This window comes from Canis aureus, chromosome 1 (genome assembly GCF_053574225.1).
Source record: "Canis aureus isolate CA01 chromosome 1, VMU_Caureus_v.1.0, whole genome shotgun sequence".
NCBI classification, from domain to species: Eukaryota; Metazoa; Chordata; class Mammalia; order Carnivora; family Canidae; genus Canis; species Canis aureus.
Genome location: NC_135611.1, coordinates 24640415 through 24665314, shown reverse-complemented (window position 1 = coordinate 24665314; position 24900 = coordinate 24640415). Strand labels below are relative to the sequence as shown.

At 38.5% G+C, this 24900-nt stretch overlaps 1 long non-coding RNA gene across 1 annotated transcript in view; it reads left to right on the top strand.

The window, feature by feature from the left end:
* LOC144281841 (uncharacterized) overlaps positions 1-24640 on the top strand; it is a 41673-nt gene extending 17033 nt beyond the window's left edge. The window contains exons 2-3 of the long non-coding RNA XR_013350272.1: positions 254-397; positions 24148-24640. This is a non-coding gene — a long non-coding RNA (uncharacterized LOC144281841). The remainder of the gene's footprint in view (positions 1-253; positions 398-24147) is intronic.
* The last annotated feature ends 260 nt before the right edge of the window (positions 24641-24900 follow it).

Here is a 24900-nt window from a genome sequence, read left to right as displayed (position 1 = left end):
AAGACTAATGTATAAGGTGAAGATGCTAAGGTCTTATGAGTCTGTAACTTGTCAACAGGGTATTAAGAGTGATGTCTCTCCACCTCCCCACGCCATCCACATCATTGTCTATTTGGATATAGATGTATTCATTATAAAATCTCTGATAATGGCTGCCTTTTGGGAGAGCTAAATTGTGGATTCACAATAGAAACTGATAGGTTTTATGTGTTTTATTTTTTAAATATTTAACTTATTTATTTATTTGAGACAGAGAGATAACACAAGCTGGTGGAAGATCAGAGGGAGAGAGCAGCAGACGCCCCACTGAGCAGGAGACTCAACATGGGGCCCGATCACAGGATTGCAGCTGAAGGAAGATGCCTAACCGACTGAGCCCTCAGGTGTCTCAAGAGTGGTAGGTTCTATTAATAAAATGAGTGAAAAAATGTACCCATTTATTCTTTTTTTTACCAGAAAACAATCACCTAATATTTATTTTATTTAAATCCAACTTCCCAACATGCAGTATAATACCTAGTGCTCATTATATCATGTGCCTTCCTTAATGCCCATCACCCAGTTACCCCATCGTCCCACGCAGCTCCCGTTCAGCAACCCTCTGTTTGTTTCCCAGAGTCTGGAGTCATTCATGGTTTGTCTTCCTCTCTAATATTTCCCCATTCAGCTTCCTCTCCTTGCATTTTGATCCTTTTCACTATTTCTTACATTCCACGTTTGGGTGAAACCATGTGATAACTGTCTTTCTCTGACTGACTTATTTTACTCAGCATAATACACTCCGTTTCCTCCATCCATGTTGATGTCAAGGTAGGTAGTCATTATTTCTGATGGCTGAGTAATATTCTATTGCATATATAGACCACATCTTATTTATCCATTCGTCTGTCAAAGGACATTGTGTCTCCATCCACAATTTGGCTATTGTGAACATTGCTGCTGTGAACATAGGGATGCAGTTGTCCCGGCATTTCACTGCATTTATATCTTTGGGGTACCTACTCAGTAGTGCAATTTTTGGATAATAAGGTAGCTCTATTTTTAACTTCTTGAGGAACCTCCACAGTGTTTTCCAGAGTGCCTGTACCAGCTTGCTTTCCCACACATGGTAGAAGTGGGTTCCCTTTTCTCCACATCCTCACCAACATGTGTTGCTTTTGAGATGTTAATTTTATCCATTCTCACCAGTATACCGTGGTATCTCATTGTAGTTTTGGTTTATATTTCCCTGATTACAAGTAATGTGGAGCATTTTTTCATGTGCCTGTTGACTATGTGTAAGCCTTCTTTGGAGAAATGTCTGTTCTTGTCTTCTGCCCATTTCTTGACTGGATTGTTTGTTTTCTGGGTGTTGAGTTTGATAAGTTCTTTACAGGTCTTAGATACTAGCCCTTTCTCTGATATGTCATTTGCAAAAATCTTCTCCCATTCTCTAGGCTGCCTTTCAGTTCTGTTGACTGTTTCCTTAGCTGTGCAGAAACTTTTGATCTTGAGGAAGTCCCAATAGTTCATTTTTGCTTTTGTTTCCCTTGCCTTTAGGGATGTTTCTTGCAAAAAGTTGCTGCAGCTGAGTTCAAAAAGGTTGCTGCTGTGTTCCCCTGTAGGATTTTGATGGAATCTGTCTCACATTTAGATCTTTCTTCCATTTTGAGTTTATCCTTCTGTATGGTTTAGGAAAATGCTCTCGTTGCCTTCTTCTGCAGGTAGCTGTCCAATGTTCACAACATCCTTTGTTGTAGAGACTGTTTTGTTTGTTTTTACATTGCGTATTGTTTTCTGCCCTCTCGGAGAATAGTTGACTATAGATTTGAGGGTCCATTTCTGAATTCTCTACTTTTTCCTTTGAGCTATGTGTCTGTTTTTGTGCCAGCACCATGCTGTCTTGATGATTGCAGCTTTGTGATATAGCCTAAAGTCTGGCATTGTGATATCCTCAGCTTTGGTTTTCTTTTTCAGCATTCCTCTGGCTATTTGGGGTCTTTTCTGGCTCCATACACATCTTAGCATCATTGTTCTAACTCTATGAAAAAAAGACTATTAGTGTTTTGATAGAGATTGCATTGAATGTGTAAATTGCTATGGGTAGCATAGACATTTGCACAATATTTATTCTTCCAATACATGAACATGAATATCTTTCCATTTCTTTGTGTCTTCCTCAATTTCTTCCTTAAGTGTTTTGCAGGGATCCCTGGGTGGCACAGCGGTTTGGCGCCTGCCTTTGGCCCAGGGCGCGATCCTGGAGACCCGGGATCGAATCCCACATTGGGCTCCTGGTGCATGGAGCCTGCTTCTCCCTCTGCCTATGTCTCTGCCTCTCTTTCTCTCTCTGTGACTATCATAAATAAATAAAACTTAAAAAAAAGTGTTTTGCAGTTTGTAGAGTATAAGCCCTCTACCTCTTTGGTTAGGTTTATTCCTAGGTATCTTATTGTTTTGATGCAGTAATAAATGGGCTCAACTCCTTCATTTCTCCTTCTTCTGCTTCATTGTCAGTGTCTAGAAATGCCACATTGATTTTGTATCCTGCTACATTGTTGAATTACTGTATTTTCTAGTAATCTTGGGGTGGAATCTTTTAAGTTCTCCATATATACATCACATCATCTGCAAAAAGTCCGAGTTTGACTTCTTTGCCAATTTGAATGCCCTTTATTTCTTTTTGTTGTCTGATTGCTGAGGCCAGGACTTCTAGGACTATGTTGAACAACAGTGGTGAGAGTGGACATCCCTGTCGTGTTCCTACTTTAGAGGAAAAGCTCTCAGTTTTTCCCTATTAAGAATGATATTCACTATGGGCTTTTCACAAATGGCTTTTATGTTACTGAGGTATGTTCCCTATCCGTACACTGTGGAGAGTTTTAATCAAGAAGGATAACATATTTTGTCAAATGCACTTTCTGTACTGAGAGGATCATATAGTTCTTGCCTCTCTTTTAGTAATGTGATCTATCACGTTGATTGGTTTCCTAATGTTGACCCACACTTGTAGCCCAGGAATAAGTCCCACTTAGTATGGTGGTGAATAATCTTTTTAATATACTGTTGGATTCTCTTGGCTGGTATTTTGGTGAGTATGTTGACTTCCATATTCATCAGAGATATTGGTCTGTAATTCTCACTTTTGTTGGGGTCTTTGGTTTGGGATCATGTTCTATGCTGGTCTCATAGCACAAGATTAGAAGTTTTCCTCTCATTTCTATTTTTGAAACAGCTTCCCATACAATAGGCATTATTTTTTTTTCTGTGTTTGGGAAGCCACCTGGCCCTGGACTTTACTTTGTGGGTAGTTTTTTTTTTATTACTGCTTCAATTTCCTTACTTGTTATTGTCTATTTGGGTTTTCTATTTCTGCCTGTTTCAGTTTTTGTTGTTTATAAGTTTCTAGGAATGCATCCATTTCTTCTAGATTGCCTAATTTGTTGGTATATATTTGTTCATAATATGTTCCTAAAATCATTTGTATTTCCTTGATGTTGGTCGGGATCTTTCCTCTATCATTCATGAATTTATTAATTTGAGTCTCTTTCTTTTCTTTTTTAATAAGTCTGACTAGGAGTTTATCTGTCTTATTAATTTTTTCAAAGAAACAGGTCCTAGTTTTGTTGATGCTTCCTACTGTTCTTCTGGTCACTATTTCAGTGAATTCTGCTCAAATCTTTAGTATTTCTTTTCTCTTACTGGTTTTAGTAGAAACCCAGTTTTCTGGTTTATTTTCTGTTCTTTCTCCATCTTCTTTAAGTGTAAGGTTAGCTTATGTATTTGATAGTATTCTAATAGTTTGAGAGAGGCTTGTATTGAAATGTACTTCCCTCTAAGGACTGCATTTTCTGTACCCCAAAGGTTTTGAACAGTGTGTTTTCTTTCCTTTTTTTTTTTTTTAGTTTGCATGAATCTTTTTAATTCTTCTCTAATTTCCCTGACTCATTCATTATTTAGTAGGATGCTCTTTAACCTCCAAGTCTTTGAATTCCTTCCAAATTTCTTCTTGTGACTGAATCCTAGTTTCAAAGCATCGCAGTTTTAAAATGTGCGGGGAATATTTCCAATCTTTTGGTATCAGTTAAGACCTGATTCGTGACCCAGAATTTTGTCTATTCTGGAGAAAGTTCCATGTACAGTTGAGAAGAATGGATATTCAGTTACATTAGGATGGAATGTGCTGTCTATATATCCTTGAAGTCCATCTGGTCCAGTGTGTCATTCAAAGTCATTGTTTATTTGGTGATCTGCCTAGACGATCTGTCCCTTGCTGAGAATGTTGTGTTGAAGCCTCCTACTATTAATGTAGTATTATGTATGTATTTCTTTAATTTTGTTATTAATGTTTTGCTATAGTTGACTGCTCCCACATTAGGGTTATAAATATTCATAATTGTTAGATCTTCTAGTTAGATAGACCCTCCCTTTAGGTATCATATAATGTTCCTCTTCATCTCTTACTAATCTTTGTTTTAAAATATAACTTATGTGATATGAATATTGCTACCCCAGCTTTCTTTGAGGCCCATGTGAATGGTAAATGGTCCTCCACCCCCTCATGTTCAGTGTCAAGGTGTCTTTAGGTCTACAATGTGTCTCTTGTAGACAGAATATGGATGGGTCTTACTTTTTTATCCCATCTGATACCCTGTGTCTTTTGACTGGAGCATCTAGTTACATTCAGAATACCTACTGAAAAATATGAATTTCGCGCCATTATGTTACCTGTACAGTCCATTTCTGCAGAATGGCTCCAGTTCTTTGGGCTCCCTCTTTGTTTAAAGGATTCCCCCTTAGAATTTCTTGCAAGACTGGTATGGTGGTCTCATATTCTTCCAGTTTCTGTCTCACCTGGAGGACACTGTGTTCCAGTCCTTTGCAGGGACCCAACACAGAGAGTGGTCACCCATCAGGCCTCACTTGTCAGTTTAGGACACGACGAACAGAGCTTTCTCCCTGGCTCACTGACCTAAACCCGATTCCCTACTCTAATGCTTAGAAACTCTGCCAACCTAGGCACCCATTTATGTTTTGCTCCTCCAGGAATATTGAAAACCCCAATCTCCTTCCTGCCATTCTGCCCCACTTCACCACTGAGCACTTTTCTGGCATGGAAGTCACTCACAGGAGCAGATTTCTAATGGTCCCAATTTTGAGTTCCAGGACTGTATCCCTTTCACTCCACCAGCTTACAAATGCTCCCTCCCCCCACCATTTATTTTCTGATTTATCCCCTCTGTTTCTCTCCTCCACACTCCTACCTTGAAAGAAGTGGTCATTTTTCTATTTGTAGAGTTCCAGCCATTCTCTCTTTACATCTCAGTTTAAATTCATAGGTGTTCAGGATGGTTTGATAGTTATCTCGCTAGATTTAGAGGGACAGATGAAACCAGGACCCCTACTCTTCCACCATCTTGCCTCCTCTCTAACCGGAAAGAGATCCTTTTAATAAAGTCAAATTGGGACAATATTCATCCAAACAGCAGACATGGTTGGCAGACCTAGAATTTCTTGACTTTTTGTCTCTTACAAAGGGAAATGTGTCACCTTACCCAGAGAAAAAGGCTAGAAGAATGCATTAGAAAAGCAAGGTTGCATTAGGAAGCAGAGAGGAAAGCAGTAGGTATTCTACATATGGCACAAAGCAAAGTGGACTCACTTAGAGGCAGGGATAAACATTAGGAACTCAGAATAAAACATTTTGAAAGGAGTTGAGGCAAAGCAGGAGACAAAATCAAACAAAGGAGACTGGGGACTATAGTTAAAAGCATGTTACAGACAATGGCCCTCACGGCCTGAGTCTTCCACAACTGAGGAAGAGTGAGGGACTGAGGGACTGTGGCAGAGGCACCCTTTTCCTGGGGTGGAGGCATCAGAAACATCCACAGAAGCTTCCATCCAGAATTCTTCCCCGGAACTAAGAATGCAACTAAAAGATAGATTTGTAACTCTGGAAAAAAATCCACAGCAAGAAGCAGTGCAAAAGTCCCTACTGTCACAAAAACAGCCAACAAGACAGGTGGGGGGAAAACATTCAGAAAAAGCCATGCACTTGAGTGCCCAAGGGGAATAGCAAATGTTGTCCTGAAGATGTTGGGAGGAAAAGGATGGCCCCTCAGGTAAGAGCTAGTGATGAGGCTGTCCTTACTTTATTTTTTTTAGTTCAAATATTTATGTATTTCTCTATTTATTTATATTTAAATTCAATTAATTAAAATATAATGTATTTTTGGTTCCAGAGGTAGACGTCAATGATTCAACAGTTTTATAGAACACCCAGTGCTCATTACATCACACACCCGCCTTAATTCCTGTCACTCAGTTATTCCATCCCCTCACCCACCTCCCCTCCAGTGAACCTCAATTTCTTTCCTGTGATTAAGTCTTTTATGGTTTGTCTCCCTCTCTGCTATCCCTCTTGCTTTATTTTTCCTCTCTTTCCCTATGATCCTGTTTTGCTTGTTAAATCCCACATATGAGTGAGATCTTATAATTGTCTTTCTCTGATGGACTTATTTTGTTCAGCATAATAGCCTCTAGTTCTAACCATGCTGTTGCAAATGGCAAGATTATATTTTTGACGGCTGAGTAATATTCCATTGTATACACTTTAAACATTTTCAAGAAGCTTTCAGTGCTGCAAATGCCCCTTTTTTGAGAGTAGAGCATGCCCAGTGGGATCCCACCACCCCTGCTACTTTGCCATGTTGAAGTGATTGAATGAACCTAAACTTTATTCTAAATGGCTATTTCTTTCAGTTCTGTTAAAGGCCTTCGTGGGCATTAGCTACCTTGCCTCTAGGGAAGCTTAAATAAACTGTCTCCCTCAGAGTCCCACTACTGACCAGCTATGGAGGACTGTGGGAGTTTGATTAAACCTCAGGTTCTGGTCACTTTATCACAGTGGGTATGTGAGGAGCTTGTGGAACTAGGGATGTAACTATCTTGCATGTCCCATTAGCTCTTTGGACGTTCTTAAAAATTAAGTTCCTGAGACATTATTGAGGCTTTGAAGAAGCTAAGCTTAAGGTGTAGCCACTTGAAGATCCAGACTGTGTCTAAGCCTTAAATCCTCAGATTTTGACTGAAACTAAGCACCATAAAAAGTTGGGAGGACTTAGAATTATCTGGACTTTAACTAAAAAAATAATGGGCTTGATGTAGTCCCAATAGTTTAATTTTGCTTTTGTATCCCTTGCCAGAAAATGTTTCCAAAAATGAAAACAAAATTTTTCCACTGCCCATGTCAAAGAAATTAATGCCAATGTTATAAACACACACACGCACACACACACACACACACACACACACACATTGGCCTGTTACTCAGCCATAAATAAAGAAGGAAATCTTGTCATTTGCAACAACATGGATGGACCTCGTGAGTATAATGCTAAGGGAAATAGAGAAAAACAAATGCCAGATGATTTCACAAAACAAAGGGAAAAAGGGACAAGCAAAACAACCACCAGCAGCAGCAGCACCACAACAACATACTCTTGAATACAAAGAACAAACTGGTGGTTACCAGAGAGGAGATGTGTGTGTGTGGGGGGGGGAGGAATAGATGAAATAGGTGAAGGGGATTAAGAGTATTTTCATTGTGATGAGTATTGAGTAACGTATAGAGTTATTGAACCACTATACTATACACCTGAAACTAATATAATACTGTATGTTAATTAAACTTGAATAAAGCAAGTAAAATAAAAACGGGCTTGGAACACTTGAACATTAAAGCAAACACATTTGATTTCAGACCTCAACTTCTATGAACTTCAGCTTTTAAGGGAATTTACTTTGGGGGATTTGTTTCTCCCTGGAAGGTTTTTTACTAGTAGAAAGAGTTTATAACAAACTGGGACACTTTATTGATAGGATTTTTCATTATAGTATAGTTATTCATGTTGTGGTAGGAGTATCTAAATATTGTCATAGATTTTAATCCCATTGAGGAGGCAAGATGGTAGAAGAATAGGAGTCCTTTTTTTAAGATTTTATTTATTCATTCTTCAGAGAGAGAGAGAGGCAGAGACACAGGCAGAGGGAAAAGCAGGCTCCATGCAGGGAGCCCGACAGGGGACTTAATCCCGGGTCTCCAGGGTCACGCCCTGGGCTGAAGGTGGCCCTAAACCGCTGAGCCCCCCGGCTGCCCAAGAGTAGGAGTTCTTGACTAATCTGGTCTCCAAAACTTACCTAGAAAACTTTCAAAACATCCTGAACACCTAGGAATCCAAACTGAGGTATAAAGAGAGAGCAGCTGGACTACAGGGGAAAAAAGTGATCATTTCAGACCAGGTAGGATGGCAGAGAGGAGGAAGGTGAGGGAGCAGAGCCCCCAGAAAGCTGGGGCAGGAAAGAGGTGCCACCACAGTCAGGAACTGGAGACATCTGGGCCTGAGAGTCTTCCCTGAGGAGTGCTCAGTGGGGAACAGGGCAGAATTGTGGGAGGGGGGGTGAAGCCTCAATATTCCTGCAGACACAGTAAGATTAGGGGCCCCCAGGAGAAACTCACTGCAAACTGCAGTCAGATCACAGGAAAGGGCTGGAATGCCACAAACCTCCTGGGGCATCCGGGAAATGCCGACTGGGGGCTCGGGCTGGCAACTGAGCTCTCTGTACCCTATAGGCCAGCAAAGGACAGAGGCAGGCTGTCCTCCCTTCCTTCCAGGAGAGGCAGACCCTGGGAACCTCTAACTGAGATTAGAGGCCCTCTAAACTGAGGACACCCAGGGGAAAAAGCTGGGTACCCTCCATTCCCCCTGGAACAGGTGGACCCTGGGAGGGCACCTGATGGCAGAAACACTCTTGCCCTGGGAACCCTTCAGTTTGTGCATATCTGAACCCTCGTGCCTACCCCCAGGAAGATCTAGATCAGGGTGCACTGAGACTGCAGTTCGGTACATGCAGGCAGCTCTTGGCTACTGTGCTGGAGATCTGGCCACCACCACTTTAATTTTGTGTGTTTGTTTGTTTTTGCCTTTCATCTGGGAGAGGTGCAGCTTCTAGGGAACAAGAGCCTCACCAGACAAATAGCTCCCACCGAGCCTGTCACCTGGCAAGGGGCCCAGTATGTCTGCCCAGGCCAAGACACCTAGAATCAGCACAGCAGGCCCCTCCCCCAGAAGAACAGCTGGAAGAACAAGGGAGGAGCAGGTTTATTCACCAAATAGCCCTGGAAAGATCCACTGGAAAGATTCAGGACTGAGGGAAAATAGTATATAGAACTCGAAGATTTTTTTCCCTACCATTAGTTTATTTTTCAAGTTAAAAATTTCCAATATTTTATCTCTTCCTGCCTTAACTATGATATTTTACCAGCTCTTCATTATAAGTTTTTTCTTTTTTGAATTTCATATTTCTGTAATTACATGTCTTAGATATATTCTTCATTTTTGGATTCCTGAAAATGTATTCAATTTAATTCTGGTAGATACATGAGTTATGGGTTTTTGGTTTTTGTTTCCTGTTTTTTTTTTTTCTGTCTTCTTTTGTTTTAGCATTGTGGAAATTAGTACCTCCTAACACATGGACCAAAAGACACACAGAACCAAGAAGATTACCCTCTAGGTCCAATCAATGAGACTATATTCTCTCTCTACCACCATATCCTCTCCACCCCCTTTTTTTCTTATTCTTACTTTTTTTAAAATAAATTTATTTTTTATTGGTGTTCATTTTGTCAACATACAGAATAACACCCAGTGCCCATCCCATCAAGTGCCCACCTCAGTGCCCACCACCCAGTAACCCCCACCTCCCACCCACCTCCCTTTCCACCACTCCTAGTTCGTTTCCCAGAGTTAGGATTCTTTCATGTTATGTCTTCCTTTCTGATATTTCCCACTTATTTTTTCTCCATTCCCTTTTATTCCCTTTCATTGCTTTTTATATTCCTCAAATGAAAGAGACCATATAATGTTTGTCCTTCTCCGATTGACTTATTTCACTCAGCATAATACCCTCCAGTTCCATCCACGTTGAAGAAAATGGTGGGTATTTGTTGTTTCTAATGGCTGAGGAATATTCCATTGTATACATAAACCACATATTCTTTATCCATACTTTTTAAAAATTTTATCATTCAATTTCATGGTCCTTCCATTTTATTCATCTGCTTTTTCTTTTATTTTCTGGTCTCTGACTCTGTCAGAATTGTCTAAGGAGTGTTTTACTTAAGTGGTGGTTGATATTTTTGACTCTGCTCACTCATACAGCCATTCTGCACTGTACAAAATGACTAGAAGGAAGAATTTGCCAAAAAAGAAGTAACCAGAAGTAATACTCTCTGCCCAAATCCTACTTGATATGGGTTTAAGTAGTATGCCAGACATACAATTCAGAAGTAGAGTTATAAAATTACTGGTGGCTCTTGACAAAAACATAAAGGACTCTAGAGATTCTCTTGCTGCAGAATTGAGATCTAACTAGGCCAAAATCAAAATTACTTTAACTGAGATGCAGTCTAAGCTGGATGTTTTTAATGCTAGGCTTAATGAAATGGAAGAGAAAGTGGCTGATGTAGAAGACAAGTTGATGGAAAAGAAGATACCTGAGGAGAAAAGAAAAACAATTGACCCCATAAGAAAAGCCTTCAGAAAATAAATGATAGCTTGAGAAGGAGTAATATTCATTTTATTAGGATCCCAGAAAAGATAGATAGGGAGAGAGACCACAAAGTTTATTTTAAAAAGTCATACCTGACAACTTCCCTAACCTGAGGAAGTAAACAGGAATTCATATCCGAGAGGTAAAGAGGACACCCCCAAAAACAACAAAAACCAATCAATACCCCAACATATAAGAATGAAGTTTGCAAATTTCAAAGATAAAGAGATAATTCTAAAAGCAGCTCAAGACAAGCAATTCTTAACTTATATGTGGAGAAATATAAGATTAGCAGAAGACCTCTCCACAGAGACCTGGCAGGCCAGAAAGGGCTGGCAAGATATATTCAGGGTCCTAAATGAGAAGAGCATGCAGCCAAGAATACTTTATCTAACAAGGCTGTCATTCAGAATAGGAGAGATAAAGAGCTTCCAGGGCAGGCAGAAAATGAAAGAATATGTGACCACCAAACTGGCTCTGCAAGAAATACTAAGGGGGACCGTGTAAGAGAAGGAGGGAGCCCAAAGAGAGAATCCACAGTAAGAGACCGAACAAGTACAATGACAATGACAAGTACAATACAATGACACTAAATTCATATCTTTCAATAATTAGTCTGAATGTGAATGGGCTAAATGATCCCATCAAAAGACTCAGGGTATGAGACTGGATAAAAAAGCAAGACCCATCTACATGCTGTCTACAAGAGACTCATTTAAGACCTCTAAACTGAAAAGGAGGGGGTGGAGAACCACTTACCATTTAAATGGTCCTCAAAAGAAAGCTGGGGTAGCAATCCTCATATCAGATAAATTAGAGTTTATACCAAAGTCTGTAGTAAGAAATGAAGAGGGATACTATATCATACTTAGAGTGTCTATTGAACAAGAAGATCTGAGAATTATGAATATTTGTGCCCCTAATATGGGAGCTGCCAAGTATATCAATCAATTAATAACCAAAGTAAAGAAATACTTAGATAATAATACACTAATAGCAGGAGGCCTCAACATGGTATTCTCAGCAGATGACAGGTATTCTAAGCACATCACCAAAGAATCAGGGATTAAGTGATACACTGGACCAAATAGGTTTCACAGATATATACAGAACTTTCCATCTGAATGCAACTGAATACACATTCTTCTCAAGTGCACAGGGAACGTTCTCCAGAATAGACCACATACTGGGTCACATATCAGGTCTCAACCAATATGACAAGTTGGGATAATCCTCTGCCTGTTTTCAAACCACAATACTTTGAAACTAGATCTCAAAGACAAGGAGAAATATGGAAAAAACTCAAACACTTAGAGGTTAAAGAGCATCCTACTAAAGATGAATGGATCAACCAGGAAATTAGAGAAGAATTAAAAAGATTCATGGAAACTAATGAAAATGAAAATACAACTGTTCAAAATTGGGATATAACAAAAGTGGTCCTAAGAGGGAAGTACATCACAATACAACATCCCTCAAAAAATTGGAAAACACTCAAATATACAAGCTAAACCTGCACCTAAAGTAATTGAAGGTAGAACAGCAAATAAAGCCTAAACCAAACACTAGAAGAGAGATAACAAAGATTAGAGCATAACTTCATGAAATAGAGACCAAAACAACTAGAACACATCAAGAAACCAGGAGCTGGTTCTTTGAAAGAATTAATAAGATAGATAAACCCATAGCCAGTTTTATTAAAAAGAACAGAGAAAGGACTCAAATTAATAAAATCTCAAATGAAAGAGGAAGGATCATAACCAATACCAAAGAAATACAAACAATTTTAAAACCTATTATGATCACCAATACGCCAATAAATTAGGCAATCGAGAAGAAATGTATGCATTTCTGGAAAACCACAAATTACCAAAACTGGAACAGGAAGAAACAGAAAACCTGAACAGGCCATTATTCAGGGAGGAAATTGAAGCAGTCATCAAAAACCTCTCAAGACACAAAAGTCCAGGGCCAGATGGCTTCCCAGGGGAACTCCATCAAAAGTTGAAAGAAGAAACAATACCTATTCTACTAAAGCTGTTCCAAAGGAAAGAAAGGAATGTAATACTTTGAAACTTGTTCTATGAAGCCAGCATCACCTTGATTCCAAAATCAAAGACCCCACCAAAAAGGATAATTATAGACCAATATCCCTGATGAACAGAGATGCAAAAATTCTCAACAAGATACTAGCCAATAGGATCCGACAATACATTAAGAGGATTATTCACTATGACCAAGTGGGATTTATCCCTGGGATACAAGGCTGGTTCAGAATTCATAAAACAATCGATGTGATAGAATCTCATCAATAAGAGAAAGAAACAAGAACCATAGGATCCTCTCAAGTGATGCAAAGAAAGCATTTGACAAAATACAGCCTCCATTCCTGATCACAACCCTTCAGAGTGTAGGGATAGAGGGAACATTCCTCAACATCTTAAAAGTCATCCACGAAAAGCCCACAGTAAATATCATTCTCAATGGGGAAACACTGGGAGCCTTTCCCCTAAGATCAGGAACATGACAGGGATGTCCACTCTCACCACTGCTATTCAACATAGTACTAGAAGTACCAACCTCAGCAATCAGGCAACAAAAAGAAATAAAAGGCATTCAAATTGGCAAAGAAGAAATCAAACTCTCCCTCTCTGAAGATGACATGATACTCTACATAGAAAACCCCAAAGCCTCCACCCCAAGATTGCTAGAACTCACACAGCAATTAGGCAGTGTGGCAGGATACAAAATCAATGCCCAGAAGTCAGTGGTGTTTCTATACACTAGCAATGAGACTGAAGAAAGAGAAATTAAGGAGTCAATCCCATTTACAATTGCACCCAAAAGCATAAGATACCTAGGGATAAACCTAACCAAAGAGGTAAAGGATCTATACCCTAAAAACCACAGAACACTTCTGGAAGAAATAGAGGAAGGCACAGAGAGATGGAAAACTATTCCATACTCATGGTTTGGAAGAATTAATATTGTGAAAATGTCAATGTTACCAAGGGCAATCTACACATTTAATGCAATCCTTATCAAAATACCACAGACTTTCTTCAGAGAGTTGGAACAAATCATCTTAAGATTTGTGTGCAATCAGAAAAGACCCTGAATAGCCAGGGGAATATTAAAAAAGAAAACCAGAGCCAAGGGCATCACAATGCCAGATTTCAGATTGTACTACAAAGCTGTGATCATCAAGACGGTGTGGTACTGGTGTAAAAACAAACACATAGATCAATGGAACAGAATAGAGAACCCAGAAATGGGCCCTCAACTCTATGGTCAACTAATATTCGAAAAAGAAAGAAAGACTATGCACTGGAAAAAGGAAAGTCTCTTCAATAAATGGTGCTGGGGAAATTGGACAGCCACGTGCAGAAGAATGAAACTAGACCATTCTCTACATCAGACACAAAGAAAAACTCAAAATGGATGAAAGATATAAATGTGAGACAAGAATCCATCAAAATCCTAGAGGAGAACACAGGCAACACCCTTTTTGAACTTGGCCACGGCAAGTTCTTGCAAGATACACCCATGAAGGCAAGGGAAACAAAAGCAAAAATGAACTATTGAGACTTAATCAGGATAAAAAGCTTCTGCCCAGCAAAAGAACCAGTCCACAAAACTACAAGACAACCTACAGAATGGGAGAAGATATTGGCAAATGACATACCAGATAAAGGGCTAGTGTCCAAGATCTATAAAGAACTTATCAAAATCAACAGCAAAGAAATAAACAATCTAATCATGAAATGGGCAAAAGGCATGAACAGAAATTTCACCAAGGAAGACACAGACATGGCCAACAACCACATGATAAAATGCTCTGCATCACTTGCCATCAGGGAAACACAAATCAAAACCACCATGAGAGAATGGGGAAAATTAACAAGACAGGAAACAACAAATGTTGGAGGATGTGAAGAAAGGGGAGCCCTCTTGCAGTGTTGGTGGGAATGTGAACTGGTGCAGCCACTCTGGAAAACTGTGTGGAGGTTCTTCAAAGAGATAGAAATAGAGCTACCCTACAACCCAGTAATTGTACTGCTGGGGATTTACCCCAAAGATACAGATGCAGTGAAACACCGGGACACCTGCACCCCGGTGTCTATAGCAGCAATGTCCACAATAGCCAAACTGTGGAAGGAGCCTCGGTGTCCATCGAAAAATGAATGGATAAAGAAGATGTGGTCTATGTACACAATGGGATATTCCTCAGTCATTAGAAACAATGAATACCCATAATTTACTTCGACATGGATGGAACTGGAGGGTATTATGCTGAGTGAAGTAAGTCAATTGGAGCAGGACAAACATCATATGGTTTCACTCATACAGGGAATATAAGCAATAGTGAAAGCGATTATAAGTGAAAGGAAGGAAACTGAGCCGGAAAAATTAGAGAGGGAGACCAACCGTGAGAGACTCCTAACTCTGGGAAATGGAGAAAGGATTGCAGAAGGGGAGGTGGGCGGGGAGTTGGGGTGACTGGGTGACGGGCACTAGGGGGGCCCTTGATGGGATGAGCACTGGGTGTTATAGTATATGTTGGTAAATCGAACTTGAATAAAAGCCAAAAACAGTAAAATACAACAAAAAAAAGACAATATGGTACTGGCACAAAAAGAGACAATATGGATCAATGAAACACAGTTTTAGGAACCCTCAGTTTTATGGCTGACTAGTCTTTGACAAAGCAGGAAAGAATATCCACTTGAAAAATGATAGTCTCTTCAACAAATGGTATTGGGAATATTGGACTGCCACCTGAAGAAGAATGAAACTGGTCCATTTTCTTACACCACATACACAGATAAACTCAAAATGGATGAAAGTTCTAAATGCGAGACCAGAGTGTATCAAAATCCTAGAGGAAAACACAGAAAGCAACATCTTTGTCCTCAGCCACAACAACTTCTTGCTAGACATGTCTCCAATGTCAAGGGAAACCAAAGCAAAAATGAACTATTTGGACTTCATTTAGATCAAAAGTTTCTGCACAGGACAGGAAAGAGTCAACAATACTAAACATCAGTCTACAGAATGGGAGAAGATATTTGCAGATGACATACCAGAGAACAGGCTAGTATCCAAGATCTATAAAGAACTTATCAAACTCTACATCCAAAAAACCCAAATAATCCAGTCAAGAAATGGGCAGAAGACATGAACTGACATTTCTCCAAAGACGACCTGCACATGGCCAACAGGCACATGAAAAAATGCTCCATATCACTCAGCACCAGGGAAATACAAATCAGAATCCCAATGAGATACCACCTCATACCAGTCAGAATGGTTAAATTACAAGTTAAGAAGCATAAAATATTGGTGAGAATGTGGAGAAAGGGGAACCCTCTTATATCATGGGTGGGACTGCAAACTGGTGCAGCCACTCTGGAAAATAATATGGAGGTTCCTCAAGAAGTTACAGTAGGGCTATTCTATGACACAGCAACTTTATTACTAGGTATTTACCCCAAAGATACAAATGGTAGTGATTTGAAGGGTCATCTGCACCCCAATATTCATAGCAGCAATGTCCACAGTAGTCAAACTATGGGTAGGGTCGAGATGTCCTTCAACAGAAGAATGGATAAAGAAGTGGTACATACACACACACAATGGAATATTACTCAGCCATCAGAAAGGATGGATACGTACCCCTTACATCAGTTGAATGGGACAGCACAGCATTATAGGGGAAGGGAGGGAAAACTGAGTGGGAAGTCATCAGAGAGGGAGACAAACCACGAGAGACTCTTAACTATGGGAGACCAACTGCAGGTTGCTGGAGGGGAGGTGGGGGGATGAGGAAGGGGTATTGGGTGATGGGCATTAGGGAGGGCATGTGATGTGATGTGCACTGGGCATGATATACAACTGATAAATTATTGAAGACTACATCTGAAACTAGCTATTCATCATATGTTGGTTAATTGAATTTAAATTAAGAAATAATAAAAAGAAAGAAAGAAATATTTGGTTATAATTCACCAGTGAAGCCAGCTGTTCTTCATTAGGAGATTTTTCATTACCCATTCAATATGGTTACCAGAAACTGTTCTACTCAGATTTTTTATTTTCTTCACAATTCAGTCTTGGTAAGCTGTATGTTACTAAGAAATTTTCCATTTCTTCTAGGTTGCTCTTGCTCAGTTTATTGGCATATAGTTGTTTATAGTAGCCTCTATTATCTTTTATATTTCTGTAGTATCTGGCATAATGTCTTCTTTTTAATTTATAATTTCCTTGATGAATACTTTCTTTTTTTTCCTCATTAGTCTAGCTAAGACTTTGTCAATTTTATCTTTTCAAAGAAACCAAATTTTAGCTTAATCTTTTCTACTTTTTTTCTGTTCTCTATTTCATTTATTTGCTCTCTAATCTTTATAATCTCCTTTCTTCTGCTAACCTTGGACTCCGTTTGTTCTTCCTTTTAGTTCCATAAAATGTAGTTAGGTTATTATTTGGGATCTTTCTTTCTTCTTAATGTAGGCATTTATTGCTCCGATCTTCCCTTTTAGAACTGCATTTGCTACATCCCCTAAGCTCTAGTATGCTGTGTTTCCCTTTAATTTTCCTCAAGGATCTTTTTACTTCCTTTGTAATTTCTTTTTGATCCATTGGTTGTTAAGGAGAGTGTTCTTTAGTTTCCATGTGATCATGGATTTTCCAGTTTTCCTCTTGTTATTGATTTCTAACTTTATGCTCTTGTAGCCAAAGAAAATACTTAGAAAGACTTTGATCTCTTTTAATTTCTAAGACTGGTTTTGTGGCCTAACATGTGGCCTATCTTAGAAAATATTCCATGTGCATTTGAGAGGAATGTATATTCTTCTTTTGTTTAATAGAATGTTCTATATACATCTATTAGGTCCATCTGGTCTATAGTGTTGTTCAAATCTGGTGTTTTCTAATTGATTCTCTGACTGATCAATTCATTGTTGAGAGTGGGGCTTTAGAGTTTCCAATTTTATTGTCTTACTGTTTATTTCTACTTTTAGCTCTGTTTGTTTTTGCTTTAGGTATGTAGGTGCTCTGGTGTTGGACACATAAATCATAATTACAGTTGTTATATCTTCTTGATGGGTGACTCCTTTATTATTATGTAATACATTTGGTTTTTTTTACCATTTTCAGTTTAAAGTCTATTTTGTTGGATATAGGTATAGCTACCTCTGCTATTTTTAGCCACCATTTGCTCAAAATTACTTTTTCTATTCTTCATTCTCAATCTATATATATCTTTATGTTAAAGTGAGTCTCTTGGAGGCAGCTTATCATTGGATTTTTTCCATTCAGCTTTTTTGTGTCTTTTGATTGGTGAATTTAATCTTTTTAAAGTAATTATTGATATATAAGAACTTACAATTTCCATTTTATTAATTGTTTTCTGGTTGTTTTATAGAAACATTGTTTTTTGTTTCTTATTCTGCTGTTTGTGTGTGTGTGTGTTTTGACATCTTTTTATACCACTATGCTTTAACTTCTTTATCATGCTCTTTTTTTGTGATTGTTATACTTTTCCCCCTCATTTTCATGAGGCTTACATAAAATATCTTAAAATCATAACACTCTAAGTTGATAACAAGTTAACTTCAATAAAATTCCTAGAATTACACTTTAACTTCTCTCCCTTATATTTTAGGTTTTTGCTATTGCAATTCACTTTTATATTGTGTAATAAGATTTTGCAGATACAGTTATTTCTACTATGTTTATTTTTTAATTTTCAACTTGTAAATCAAGTTGTAAATGAATTATGCACCACAATTACCAAGTTACAGAATCTAACTTTGACTACAATATTTGCCATTACCAGTGAGATTTATGCTACCTTTTCATGTTATTTTTTATGATGTTAGTGCCCCATTACTTTTATTCAAAAAGCTTCCTTTAGCATTTCTTGTCAAGAAGGTCTAGTGATAATGAATGCTTTTGTTTGGTTGGTTGGTTGGTTTGAGAAAGTCTTTATGTCTCCTTCATTTCTGAAGGGAGAGCTGTGCCAGGTATGCATCTGTGGTTCTCATAGTTCACTAAACTACCTTAAGAAGCTTATTTTTAATTCTTTGTCTAAGAGTTCATAGATCTCCATTTATTTGAGATCAGTTAATAGAGCTTTTTCTCATATTTGGTGGTATCATATTTATCTGGTTTTTCATGATCCCTGATTACTTAAGTGGGTATCTGTGCATTCAAGTGTCGGGTTTCTCTTTCAGACTTTACAAGATTTGCTTTGACAGAGACAGATCTTCACCAGTCAGCTCATTTTGGGTGTTTGGGCATGTCTGCTGATTATGTCTTTGGGCAGGTGGGATCTACTGTTATGGTCTATTTTGGAGCAAGGCATCTGTACAAGCTCTGACATCTGGGATAGGGGAGGTATGCCACTGGCTAAGGACTGTGGATAAGACTGCTGCCTTTGTTCTCTACTCACGTGAGACTGCATGATGGGCTCCACAGTTGCCTCTGGATTATCTTGTGATCAAGACTGGGTACTAAAAATAAATAAATAAATAAATAAAATAAAAAATAAAAAAATAAAAAAGACTGGATACTATATTCAGTAGTATATGGAGCTATGAGTTATCTTCTCTGCCCTAGTAGGGCAGCAGGATGGGACCCAGAGACTGTATGACTCTGGGAATCTGAATCAGGGAACAGTGTGCACTAAATTCCCTAGTCAAGTGAGGCCACCCATTTTGCCATTTGTTGTCTTAACTCAAGCCAATCCACACCTCAAGGCCCCTGATCAAATAGATCCACTGGCTTTGATCTGCAAATTATTGGCCCTGCCTGCCCTTCTCTTGCCATCTTGGTCGTGTTATTGGAATCAATTTTTTAAAATACAAGATTGTGTACAATGTCAAAACAAATCATCAATGGATTGACATGAAACTGCTTTCATGAAAACATTATTTACAATGGGAAACAAACTTTCAGAAAAAAATGCCATGAATTTATGTATACAATGGAATATTCCTCAGCCATTAGAAACGACAAATACCCCCCATTTGCTTCGACGTGGATGGAACTGGAGGGTATTATGCTGAGTGAAATAAGTCAATCGGAGAAGGACAAACATTATATGGTCTCATTCATTTGGGGAATATAAAAAATAGTGAAAGGGAATAAAGGGGAAAGGAGAAAAAATAAGTGGGAAATATCAGAAAGAGAGACAGAACATGAGAGACTCCTAACTCTGGGAAATGAACTAGGGGTGGTGGAAGAGGAGGTGTGCGGGGGGTGGGGGTGACTGGGTGATGGGCACTGAGGGGGGCACTTGACGGGATGAGCACTGGGTGTTATTCTGTATGTTGTCAAATTGAACACCAATAAAAAATAAATTTATTTTAAAAATGCCATGAAATTATAAATTTATTCCCTTAATGAAACAAAATGCAATTTCAGGATAACACTGTTCTCATCACCACTGAAATCTCTGCTCTTACTCTCACTTTGTGTTAAGTGATAAGGAAGCAATTCCTGTGGAGTTCAATGTATACTGGGTCTCATACATGAAACAGTGTGGCCACAAGGGGACAATGGTGACATCTGACCTAGAGAAGGTGTTGCTCAGCTCTGAGTGCCAAGGATGTTGATATTCTTGATGAATCAGATCAGAAAAGAATCCAAAATTTCTATTTAAAGTCTCATTGGAGCTATGAAGTGAAATGTGTACCATTTCAGTGATATTTACAACTAGTCACCAAAAGACCTGTCTGGAGCAGTGACATCTGTTTGATTTTTCTTCTGTATTAGCATGGCTACAATATTAGTCAATACAATTAGATTTTATTTCTCCAATTAGATTTTGTTTTAAATGAGGACCAACTAACTTTTTTTGCTTCTTTACTTTCCCTCAAATGGCTAAAAAGTAGTAGGTACTCACAAATATTTATAAATAAACCAACTAATTGATAAGATGATTATTACTCATGAAGCATGAGGACATCTGCCAGCCGCACACCATTCAGCAACAGAGAAAAAGTCTTTAAGGAGGTCCTAACAACTACTCCAAGGTACACACCAGCCACTTGGAGATCTCTGTTACACATCAGCCACTTGGAGATCTCATGATTAAAAGGGGAGGAGTTACTCCTCCCCCTTTAACACTTCAGCCCAACAGTGCACACACAATTCTTTGCTTGAATTTCATAATACAGCTGAGACCAACTTAAGACTTTGAAAAAGATTATTAAGGCCCAGGGAAAAAAAAGGAAATTAAACACCTGAAGTTATTAGCATTAAATACTCAGGTTCTATTCACTTATCTTCATCCTGGAGGTTCTTACAGTGATGCTTTCTCCAGATCTGCTTCACTCTGGCCAAAGTTGCTAGTAATCTCTACCACCAGATGGTCTTCAAGGATTTCTAGCCTCTGGCAAATTCAGAATGAACAGATGAGACAAGAGAGTTCTTCATATTTAAACCTAAGGATCTGCCTGAGGTGTTCTTCTGGGCATGTTAGAAAAGTACCCCATAGCCTCTCTATCCAGAAGGCCAGAGACCAGCCCTTTGCCTTCAACAGGACAACAAAATCAGAATGCAACCTGATATGCCTAAGTTCTCTGCAAGGCACACCACGTAGTGTGGCAAACAGTCTCTTCATTGCCAGGAGCTTCACTTCCTATTTCCCGGGATACATGAAATTGAAGACTATATCCTAAGTTTATGTACTGTATTATGACTTGATTTCTTGCAGTTGCCAGCTTTCGGTAGAACATTTGAAATAGCAACAAAAGTATTTTGTCTGGTAACAACTAACAAATATTCAAGGCAGAAAGTCCATAAAGCCCATCCTAGCATTATAGTAAACAGTCAAAATAAATCCTGCTGGACTTCATGTGCGGTGCAAATGGAAGGAGAAGACCTCTAAGGATAATATGCATGCTGCTCTTAAAAATAGGTTTCCTAGGAATCTATTGGCCAAATTTCCCTTTGTAAGCTTAAAGTACTCTGTTATTTACCACAAGTGATATTTTTCTCCTTTAGAGAAAAAAAATGGAATTAGAAAATCATGTCTGATAGCTGTTAAAAAAGAAAGTGTCACCAAGATCTGAATGAGCCTTTCTCAAAGAATAAGTTCCAATTTGTTGTATCCAATGAACATGTAATTCTTACCAAATTCCCATAAGACACCTGGCTGTGTTCTAGAACTGTGCTTGTTTGCTATTTGATGATGCTATTAAGAAACATAATGATGTAAGATTGTGTGCAATTAGATCTCATTACAGCCAAAATTTCTGCCCCAAAGGAGATTATAAAAATGGTCAAAACAACTTTTTTTACAGATGTCTGTTTCAGGTAAAATTTCTATATCTACTCCTCCAAAAGGAAAGAGGATATTTCTTTCTTTTTTTTTTTTTTTTGAGGATATTTATTTCTTATCCAAGATTAGATAATTAGAAGGATCCTCCTAGAAGGAGAAGAAATGTCAACAGACAGAGAGTTATGACAATTGCAATTATATGTGAATGATGTTACTTTTTGTTTGGGATATAGAGAGGGGGCATAAAAAACGCTGAATGTTTTGTTGTTCTGAAACCTCAATCCCATAGCTTACTTTCAAAATGCTAGTTCTTGTCCAATAAAGCCACTTCTGATTTTGGAAAATGTATTCAAAGGCTATAAATGCAAGAAACTATCAAAGAAGCAATGGAATAGTTACAGAATTTCAGAGAAAGAATCAGGAAGTGTTGCAGAGAAAAGTGATCTCAAATAAGAGGATGCTTATGACTGCCTTCACCTGAACTGTCTGATATTTTACAAAGGGTCACGCATTTTGTAACATGGGAAAATGAGTGCAGGACTAGCCAATTTGACCAGCAATCACTGAATCATTATTGCTTTATGTTAATTATACTCACTAATATAAACTATGGTAAGGCTTTGTTTTCATTTGCTAGGGCTGTCATAACAAAGTCCCACAGCCTGGGTGGCTTAAACAACAGAATTCTATTGTCTCCCAGTTCTGGAGGCTGAAGGTCCAGGATCAGGGTGTTGGCAGCCTTGGTTTTTCCTGAGGCCTCTCTTCTTGGTCTGCAGATGACTATCTTCTTGCTGTGTCCTCACATGATCATTTTCAGTCTGTGTTGTGTCCTAATCCTATCTGCTTAGAGTGAAAGGGAATAAAGGGGAAAGGAGAAAAAATAAGTGGGAAATATCAGAAAGGGAGACAGAACATGAAAGACTCCTAACTCTGGGAAACGAACTAGGGGTGGTGGAAGAGGAGGTGGGCGGGAGGTGGTGGTGACTGGGTGACGGGCACTGAGGTGGGCACTTGACGGGGTGTTGTTCTATATGTTGGCAAGTTGAACACCAATAAAAAATAAATTTATAAAATAAAATAAAAGCAAATAAATTTTATTTATTACTGTTAATTATTAATATTATTGATAATTATTTAATTATTATTTTTTAGGCCAAATCCAAAAAAAAAGAATACTTAGTCATATTGAATTAGGATCACCCATATGAATCATTTTTTCTTTAATTACCTTTTAAAAGACGCTATCATCAAATATAGTCACTTTGGTATGCAATTTAATCCATAACATGTTTCCTCCACCATGTTTTGAATGTTATAAGAAATAATGGTAATGAAGGAGGAGGGAAGAAATAGAAGGGGTAAAATATAAAGACCAGATATGATAGCAAGAAAATAATAATCTGGGGATTTTTTTCAATGTACAGAATAAATATGGATATCTCAAATTAGACAAAATGTTTATTCAGACTTATTTATTCAGAGCTGGTGTATCATCTAAAAGTAGAAGAGATTATTTTATTATTTTATTTTTTAAAAGTATTTAAATTCCAGTTAGTCAACATGCAGTGTAGTATTAGTTTCTAGTGTACAATTTAGTGTACAACACTTCTCTATCACACCTGGTGCTCATCACAATAAGTGCACTCTTAATCCCCATCACCTATTTAACCCATGTCCCCCTCCTCCCCATCAGTTTGTTCTCTATAGATAAGAGTCTGTATATTGGTTTGCCTCCCTCTCTTTTTTTTCCTCTTCACTCATTTTTTTGTTTTTTAAATTCTACATATGAATGAAATCATATGGTATTTGTCTTTCTCTGTCTGACTTATTCAGCTAAGCATAACACCCTCTAGCTTCATCCATGTCTGTTGCAAATGGCAAGATTTCATTCTTTTTTTATGACTTAGTAATACTCCTGTGTGTGTGTGTATGTGTGTGTGTGTGTGTGTGTGTACCATATCTTCATTTTCCATTTATAAGTCAACGGACCCTTGGGCTGTTTCCACAATTTGGCTATTGTAGATAATGCTATAAACATTGGACTGAGATGATTTTAAATTTCAAAATATTTACCAATTGTGGTAGGTAGCCTCCCAAATATCCTCTATCGTCCCCACATTCTGGGACCCATATCCTTGCATATCCTCTATCCTCCCACACCGTGTCAGCATTGGTCTGAGTGACCAATAGCACAAGGAAAATTTGAGACCGTCACTTTGGAGATTATGCTATAAAATACTATGGCTTCTGTCTCTTGGATCTCTTGCTAGGGATGAAGCAAGCTGCCGTGCTATGAACACCGCATGGAGAGGTTCATGTGATGAGGAACTGTGAAGCCTGCCAGAAACCATGTTAGTGAGCTTGGGAACAGACGCGTCAGCCCCAGCTGAGCCTTGGGATGACTGCAGTCCCTCCCAGGTGAGAACTGGACTGTGACGTCATGAGAGACTCCAGCCAGAACCACCCAGCTGGCACTCTTGCATCACTGACCCTCAGAAACTGTTGTTTCAAACTGCCAGATTTCAGAGTAATTTGTTATGCAGCAAAAGATAACTAACCTAACAAGACGAACTCAATTTGCATTTTGTGGATAAAAAATACTTAATTCAGTTTTATTCTTCCTATGTTTATTCCTTCTCGTTAAAATATTTTTTAGTAAACACAATCCTCAGAAGAAAAAATAGGAAAAATAGGATTTGAATGTGCAACATGAAAATCTTCAGATAAATTTTAAGAAAAAATTTCCTAACATGAGGAAACTTGAGAACAGGAAAGAATACCAAGGGAATTTTGAATATTTCTCTAGGGTGTTAACTACTATTCACCCTCCGAGCTCTATAATTGTTTGAAATTCTGTCTTTTCTATTATTTAGCAGCATCACTGTACTGCTCGCTTTTCTTTTTTTAAAAAAGATTTTATTTATTTATTCATGAGAGACAGAGAGAGAGAGAGGCAGAGACCCAGGCAGAGGGAGAAGCAGGCTCCATGCAGGGAGCCCGACGGGGGACTCGATCCCGGGACC